This window comes from Arachis hypogaea, chromosome 13 (genome assembly GCF_003086295.3).
Source record: "Arachis hypogaea cultivar Tifrunner chromosome 13, arahy.Tifrunner.gnm2.J5K5, whole genome shotgun sequence".
Lineage (NCBI taxonomy): Eukaryota > Viridiplantae > Streptophyta > Magnoliopsida > Fabales > Fabaceae > Arachis > Arachis hypogaea.
Window position 1 is genome coordinate 119,140,438 of NC_092048.1, and position 6,491 is coordinate 119,146,928.

A 6,491-nucleotide genomic window follows, 5' to 3' on the forward strand; every position below is an offset into this window, starting at 1 on the left:
ATGCGACGCGGTCGCGTCAGCGACGTGGTCGCGTGGGGTAATTTGTGCCATTGGCACGACTCCAGCGCTGCTCCTGCATAACTTGCTGTTCATTTTTTTTTCTTTACTCCCCCTGCCGCGCGGACGCGTTGCTGGTGCGATCGTGTCGCACGGTGAAATTTTTTTTTAAAAAAAAGAAATATAAGGACATGTAGGTGTAAAAGCATGAAAGTATTAATAAAGAGAAGAGTTATTGAAGAAGAAGAAAAAAAACTAAAAGTGAAGAAAAGAACGATCATACCGCGGTGGGTTGTCTCCCACCAAGAACTTTGCTTTAACGTCCGTAAGTTGGACGCTCCACTAGCTCAATCTGCTGCTATGTGGGGATCTTCCAAGTGGAGGATCTCAAGCTCCTTGCTTTTCTGCACCTTCTCACTATGGTACAGCTTTAGGCGGTGTCCATTAACTTTAATAAGTTCAGAGCTTGAAGGATGGCTTAGGTGATAAACTCCGTACGGTTCAGCCTTCTCTACTCTGTATGGACCTTCTCATTTTGATCTTAACTTACCGGGCATTAGCCTTAGTCGAGATTTGTAAAGGAGGACGAAATCTCCAGGTTGAAATTCTTTCTTCTTGATGTTTTGATCATGCACAGCTTTCATCTTTTCCTTGGAAATTCTGGAATTCTCATAAGCTTCTAGGCGAAGGTTCTCCAGTTCCTGCAGTTGCAACTTTCTTTCAGCTCCGGCCTTCTCAATTTCCATGTTGCACTCTTTAACTGCCCAGAAGGCTCTGTGTTCGATTTCAACTGGGAGATGGCAAGCTTTTCCATAAACTAAGCGAAAGGGACTCATCCCAATGGGTGTCTTGTATGCTGTTCTATATGGCCACAGTGCATCTTGTAGCCTGGTGCTCCAGTCTTTTCTATGAGGCTTCACTATCTTTTGCAAGATACGCTTAATTTCTCTGTTCGACACCTCGGCTTGCCCATTAGTTTGGGGATGGTAAGCTGTTGCAACTTTATGGATTATCCCATGCTTCTTCATCAATCCTGTTAGTCTCCTGTTACAAAAATGGGTGCCTTGATCGCTCACGATCGCTCGTGGTGATCCAAAACGGCATATAATGTGGTTTCTCACAAAGGAAACAACAGTGTTAGCATCGTCAGTGCGGGTAGGAATTGCTTCCACCCATTTGGAAACATAATCCACAGCTAACAATATATAAAAATATCCATTAGAATTTGGAAATGGACCTATGAAGTCAATGCCCCATACATCAAAAATTTCATAGAAAAGCATATAGTGTTGAGGCATCTCATCCCTCCTGGATATATTACCAAAATTCTGGCATGGGATACAAGATTTGTAAAACTCAGCAACGTCTCTAAAAAGAGTAGGCCACCAGAATCCACAGTCTAAAATCTTTCTAGCTGTTCGTTGAGAGCCAAAATGTCCTCCACTCTCAGATGAGTGACAGGCCTCTAAAATGGACTGAAATTCTGATTGAGGCACATAACGTCTAATTATCTGGTCAGCGCCACATCTCCATAAATATGGGTCATCCCATATATAATATTTAGACTCACTTTTCAGCTTGTCTCTTTGATGTTTAGAAAAATGTGGAGGAAATGTGCGGCTAACTAAATAATTAGCAACAGGTGCATACCAAGGAACTACCTCAGATACTGCTTGTAGGTTATCAAAAGGAAAATTATCATCTATAGGAGTAGAATCATCCTTAATATGTTCGAGGCGACTCAAGTGGTCTGCTACTAAATTCTGATTACCACTCCTATCCTTTATTTCTAAATTAAATTCTTGTAGCAGTAGTATCCAACGTATAAGTCTAGGTTTGGACTCCTTTTTAGCTAATAGATACTTTAGAGCTACATGGTCCGAATACACTACTACTTTGGTACCAAGTAAATAGGCCCGGAATTTATCCAGAGCAAAAACAATAGCAAGAAGTTCTTTCTCAGTAGTAGTATAATTGGACTGGGCAGTGTCTAAAGTCTTAGACGCATAGGCAATAACAAAAGGATCCTTACCTTCACGCTGAGCCAGCGCTGCTCCTACTGCATGGTTGGAAGCATCGCACATGATTTCAAACGGCTGGCTCCAGTCGGGTCCTCTCACAATTGGGGCTTGAGTTAGAGCAGTCTTCAGCTTATCAAATGCTTGTTTGCAATCCTCACTGAACTCGAACTCAATGTCCTTTTGTAGTAATCTGGATAAGGGAAGTGCCACCTTACTAAAGTCCTTAATAAATCTCCTGTAGAAACCTGCATGGCCAAGGAACGAACGGACTTCCCTCACAGACGAGGGGTAAGGTAAACTAGAAATAACATTCACTTTTGCTGGGTCCACAGAAATACCATTATTAGATACCACATGTCCTAATACAATCCCTTGTTTTACCATAAAGTGGCATTTTTCGAAATTCAGTACAAGGTTTGTATTAATACATCTATCTAATACTCTAGATAATCCATCTAAGCAAAGGGTAAAAGAATCACCATAAACGCTGAAATCGTCCATAAAAACTTCCATACAGTCCTCAGTAAGATCAGAGAAAAGACTCATCATGCACCTTTGGAAAGTAGCTGGTGCATTGCACAAGCCAAAGGGCATTCTCTTATAAGCGTAAGTCCCAAAAGGACATGTAAAAGTAGTCTTTTCCTGATCCTCAGGAGCTATATGAATCTGGAAATAACCTGTGTAACCATCTAGAAAGCAATAATGTGATTTACCTGACAGGCGATCCAGCATTTGATCAATGAATGGAAGTGGGTAGTGATCCTTACGGGTAGCTTGGTTGAGACGCCTGTAATCAATGCAGACTCTCCAAGCATTCTGAACTCTAGTTGCTATGAACTCTCCATGCTCATTCTTCACGGTAGTGACTCCGGACTTCTTAGGCACCACTTGTACTGGGCTTACCCATTCACTGTCTGAAATGGGATATATGATACCGGCCTCCAATAGTCTGGTCACCTCCTTTTTGACAACTTCCAAGATGGTGGGATTCAATCTCCTTTGGGGTTGACGGACAGGTCTTGCTCCCTCTTCCAAAAATATTCTGTGCTCACATACTTGAGGGTTGATTCCCACTATGTCTGCCAAACTCCACCCAATTGCCTTCTTATGCTTCCTTAGCACATCAAGTAACTGCTCTTCTTGTTGAGAAGTCAGTTCTCTTGCAATAATAACCGGAAGCTTCTGCTCATCCTCGAGATAAGCATATTTGAGATGTGGAGGGAGAGGTTTCAATTCTAACTTTTGATCATGGGCAGGCTCTGGATTATCTGGGGCTTGTTAAAATGGCGAAGTGTTCTCATTGTCAGTTAAGAGGGTCCCCACACTTGGACCTTATCCAGTGTGCCTCTCTTCAAACTCTTCTTTTTGAACTTCAGCCACACTTTCGTCTATGACATCACACCGGAAGATAGAACAATCTTCTGGGGGGTTGTCAATGACTCCATTCAGACTGAAGATCACTATGCGGCCATCTATTTCAAAGGAGTATGTTCCTGAAAAAGCATCCAATTTGAATTTTGATGTTTTCAGGAATGGTCTTCCAAGTAGGATTGATGATGGCTTATCTGAATCATTATGGGGAATCTCCAAGATATAAAAATCAGTGGGAAATGTGAGCCCTTTAATGTTCACCAAAACATCTTCAGCAACTCCAGCCACTGTAATAATGCTTTTATCTGCTAACACAAAACGAGCTGCCGACCTTTTTAAAGGAGGGAGCCTCAAAACATCATATATGGACAAAGGCATTATACTGACACATGCTCCTAAATCACACATGCAATCATAAATTACTACACTACCAATACTACAACTAACTATGCAAGGACCTGGATCACTACATTTTTCAGGTAATCCTCCCATTAAAGCAGATATAGAACTACCTAAAGGAATAGTTTCTAATTCATTAATCTTGTCTTTATGGATACATAAGTCTTTTAGAAACTTTGCATATTTAGGTACCTGCTGAATAACATCAAAAAGGGGGACAGTTACCTCGACTTTTTTGAATATCTCTACCATTTTAGGATCAGGTTCCAGCTGCTTCCTGGGCTTCCTTGCAAGCTGTGGAAATGGAAAGGGAATAGTGGTTTCCGTGGTGCCTGCGCCTTTTGGTGCTTCTTCTTGTGGTTGAGCTATCTCTTCTTCAGCTATGTCCTGTATATCCTCTTCCTCTTCAACATCTTCAATTTCCACTACCTCTTCAGCTGAGGCGTATTCTGGTGAGCTTGGTTCCTCCTGATTCTTCTCCTGCAGTGTAGTTCCAGACCTCAGGGTGATGGCATTAATGCCTCCCTTTGGATTGGGTAATGGTTGAGAGGGGATTCCAGTGGTGCTTGAAGGTTGGTTACTGGAATTTTGTGCTGAACCAAGCTGTGTCATAAAAGCTTGCAGAGTAGAGTGAGACCATTCAGACTAGCATTAATACTGTTCACGATGGTACTTTCCATGGCCAATTGTCTTTTCTCAAAAGCTTGTAATAAATCTTCATTAGAAGATACAGAAGAATGAGGAAATTGAGAGGTTTGCTGCTGATTGTTCGGTGGTCCTTGGTTTTGCCTCAGGTGAGGTGCTCGGTAAAGTTGATTTTGCTGCCTGTTGTTATTATTATTCCACCTCTGATTTCCCTGATTATCTCTGCCTCCCCTGTTATTGTTGTCCCTCCAATTCTGGTTTGAATTGTCCTGCCATCCATGGTTATTATTTCCACTTTGATTGTACCCTTGGTTGGGGCGGTCATAGAAGTTGTGAGTGGATGCCACCATGTTGTCTTCTTGTTGGAGCTGCGGGCATTCATCAGTGTAATGGCTGTAATCAGCACAAATTCCGCAAATTCTTTGTGGGACTAGTTGTTGGTTTTGCTGCGGTTGAGTTTGCTGAGCTTGTTGATTCAACTGCATTTGCTTCAGCAGGTTGGTCATCCCACAGATGCTTTGAGTTAGAGCAGCAGTCTCTCTGCCAGAAGATACTTCTACAACGGCTTTTGAACGGCCTTGCTTCTGTCTGTGGTTCCGAGTAGATTCAGCTAAATCACTGATCAATTGCCAAGCTTCATCAGTGGTCTTGTACTTCTTCATAGACCCATTGCTGGCACTTTCCAATGTGGTCTTATCTTGGGGCCTCATACCTTGTGTGATATAGCTGAGTAGCACGATCTTGTCAATCATGTGGTGGGGGCATGCTTCCAAAAGATTATTGAAGCGCTCCCAGTATTCAAAGAGAGTCTCATTGTCATCCTGAACAATTGTAGAGATATCCTTCCTCAGTTTATCAGTAACTTCAGATGGAAAGAATTTCTCCAGAAACTCCTTTCTGAGTGTATCCCAGTTGGATACATTTGCTATAGGTTGAGTGTAGTACCACTCTCTTGCTTTTCCCTCAAGAGAGAACGGAAAAGCTTTCAGCAGAATTGAAGTTTCATCAGTGCCATCACGCTTGACAGTAGAACAGGCTGCCTGGAAATCTCTCAAGTGCTTGATAGGCTCTTGAGCAGGTAGGCCATGAAACTTGGGCATCAAATTTAACAGTGCGGTCTTTATTTCAAAATCCGTAGCTACTGCTGGATGATGCGCTTGAAATGGTTGCATTGTAAAATCAGGAGCTCCTTCCTCCTGAATGGTAACTCTTCTAGCTGCCATGTTTTCTGCACGTAAAACAACCGAATCAGTAGAACGGAGGCTGGTTTCTTCCTCAGATTCACTTTCAGATCCGCCCTCAGAGCGGGCTAACCTACGCTGTTCTCGCCTTATTCGTGAAATTGTTCTTTCAATTTCAGGATCGAATATTAGCAAGCGCGAATCAGAAAGTGAACGTGTCATTTGACGGAAGAAACATGCAGCTCATAGTAGCAAAATTAGATAAAATGCAAATAAATAAATTCTAATTAATAAAATTAGCACTCTATTGCAACTTCCCCGGCAACGGCGCCAAAAATTGATGGAAAGCAGAAGCTGATGAATTAAAAAATTATTAAAATTGATACGTTGCAAGTATAGTTCTTAATTCACCGAAAATTTGCCTATCAATTTAGAAATGTGTCACAAAGAGTTTAAATCAAAATTACTGGGAGTTTTAAGTCCCAGATCGTCTCCCAACGAGTTGCAGAGAAGGGTGCTATCTTATTAATCAGAGGTTCGAAGAAATTGAGGTAAGTAAATTGGAATGTAAACTGAGGGAAATTAAATGATATGAATAAAAGCCTTGACTGGGAATTGATTAGTTAGAATCTCTATCATTGATGGAGTGATTTTTAAGATTGATTTATAATTAACGGTTACTCTGTTTAGTTATCCTTTACTAGGTAAGGCAAAGTCAAACAGGTTGGATTACTAGATCCGTTCACGAGTTACAACCCACTTAGTTCAAAGGGATTGACGTTGGTGACAGGATAGCAATTCAACAATTAACCCAATTACAAATTTTCTTTCAATCCTTCCAACTCAAGAGTTCCTTTTCAATCAATTCCCCATCAAG

At 41.6% G+C, this 6,491-nt stretch overlaps 1 non-coding gene across 1 annotated transcript; it reads left to right on the forward strand.

Annotated features, from left to right (window-relative positions):
• The first annotated feature begins 5,179 nt into the window (after positions 1 to 5,179).
• On the forward strand, positions 5,180 to 5,287 carry LOC112739071 (small nucleolar RNA R71). Its single transcript, XR_003170010.1, has one exon. It is a non-coding gene; the product is annotated as a small nucleolar RNA R71 (small nucleolar RNA).
• Positions 5,288 to 6,491: the final 1,204 nt, after the last annotated feature.